The following is a 2,109-nucleotide window of genomic DNA, read 5'->3' on the forward strand; positions in this document are numbered from 1 at the left end:
CACATGTAAGCATCAAAATGCTGACCAGGAGCAACAAATCCTGAGAAAAATTAGCATAGAGGATATAAATACAAACCTGATAAATGGTATGAAATACGTGAGCTTCAAACAAAAAGCGATACATAGTGAACTCAATGGATGATACCCAAAAGGAAGCCACCCATAAAGTACAACTACCGCCACAATCATATATTACTATTGTGTATTGCAACATTGTAATTTGAGATTTCTACCAAAATATACCTTAAAAAGTCTACCTTAGAACACAACAAAAGACCACCACTTTTAGTCTGCATTTACCTTCCAATAATACTTTCACCACAACTGACTTTTGAAAGCTTGTTGAACAAATTTAAAAACAAACTACTTTAAGCTATTACAAAGTAAAGGTTGAGTCAGATTAAACATTTCTAAAAGGAAAATTAATTATAGCAAATATGAAAAATACCTTTTCAGTTTGTTGATTGCAACAATCGTGAGGGTCTGAGTGAGTAAGATAGGTGAGACTCATAGAAAGCAGATGAATATTAACATCAATTTAAGTTATAATCTCACTTGAAATTTGAAATATAGCATGCAATAAAGATGTCAATGTAATTCTAAGAAAACATGGATCAAACAACTTTACTTCATGACCCTATATAAGAAAAAGACCATGCAGCGTTGAGATGTAGCCATATAGTTAAAAAAAAATAAAACAGATGAACGAAAAGCCATTAATGAAGTAAATATAGTTACCTGAAGTCGAATTTCATCTTTCTCTTCCTCTTTCTATCCCTCTTTTCTCCGTGTTTCCTAGGCTGATGGAGGCAACACGTTTAGAAAACCAATTTAAACCAAAAGAAAACATATTTTAAAAATAACAAAACGTTCTGTAAAGAAGTTATAAGGTTAGCGTTTACCAGAGAAAACCAATTTTGTAAAGAAGTTATAAGGTTAGCGTTTACCAGAGAAAACCAATTTTATAAAGTTAGGGTTTATCTGAGAAAACCAATTGAAGCAGCCGATGGTCATAGCAGACAACAAACAGAGAACTGACGATGGCGGAATCAAAGACAGAGAAAGAAAATTAACCAAAATCGAAGAACATCAGCGGAGAAGGAGTCGTCGGTGAGTGGTTGTTTCATTCCGCGCAGTTGTCGAAGGGAGTAAGAGGGACGATTTAGGGTTTGATGGATAGTGTTGTCGTTGATGGTTCCGAAAATGGTTGGCGGCTTGGCGCGGAGGTGTGCATAAGGGTTTTTGTGGACACATAGTGGTGAGCTATGGCGATGGCAGAAGAGTTCGACGACGGCTCTTACCAAGACGGTAGGTGGAAGCAGTGATTGATCTGAGTTGGCCGGTCCAATAAGAGGTTGAAGATAGATAGGTTTGAGAGATGAAATTCAAAGCAATAGTAATGAGGCGGTAAAGAAGGTTCCAGAAGTCGGAGGAATGAGCCATGGGATAAAGTATGTTCGAGAGAGAGAGAGAGAGAGAGAGAGAGAGAGAGAGAGTATTCTTTAGACGGATGGTGCAGTGGTGGATTTCATTGACGAAAAAGGAGGTAGTGATTTGAATGAGTCTCCTGATTTGAATCATTCTCCGATGTTTTAAGAAAAATTAGGATAAAGCTGGTCAAGATAAGGTATTCAAAATCAAATTAGCATGTATCTCATCACATGGTTGTATTATTAGCTTAATAATTTGAACGTCTTAATCTATTTTTAGAAATAGTAAGGTTTGTATAATAATATAGTAAGATATATATATATATATATATACACACACACACAACCACCTGAAGCAAAGCAGACCCAAAACATCATTCATACATGATCATATATGAACATATTTTCATATATAAACTTACGTTCATAAATAATAATATGTTCATATATGAACAATGTTCATTGATCCAATTAGTATAAAGACGACCAATTTTCTTAACATTTTTCCACTTAAGTTCCCATTGCTTGAAAAAATCATATCGATCCAATGGCATGGTGCATCATTAGATCTTTTAATATGCAATTCTATGAAGAGTAATAGCAAGAATCAGTGAACTAAACTACAAAAATGGAATCATTTGATTTTGAATTCAGACAATAAAACATTGATGAAAACACG

At 34.7% G+C, this 2,109-nt stretch overlaps 1 long non-coding RNA gene across 1 annotated transcript; it reads right to left on the reverse strand.

Annotated features, from left to right (window-relative positions):
- Positions 1-242: 242 nt before the first annotated feature.
- LOC145162866 (uncharacterized) lies at positions 243-825 on the reverse strand. Its single transcript, XR_013739397.1, has 3 exons — positions 739-825; positions 449-483; positions 243-338 (listed from the first exon to the last, which is right to left on the reverse strand). It is a non-coding gene; the product is annotated as an uncharacterized LOC145162866 (long non-coding RNA).
- Positions 826-2,109: the final 1,284 nt, after the last annotated feature.

Source organism: Lactuca virosa, chromosome 3 (genome assembly GCF_052849685.1).
Source record: "Lactuca virosa cultivar CGN04683 chromosome 3, Lactuca_virosa_CGN04683_v6, whole genome shotgun sequence".
In the NCBI taxonomy this organism is placed as follows: domain Eukaryota; kingdom Viridiplantae; phylum Streptophyta; class Magnoliopsida; order Asterales; family Asteraceae; genus Lactuca; species Lactuca virosa.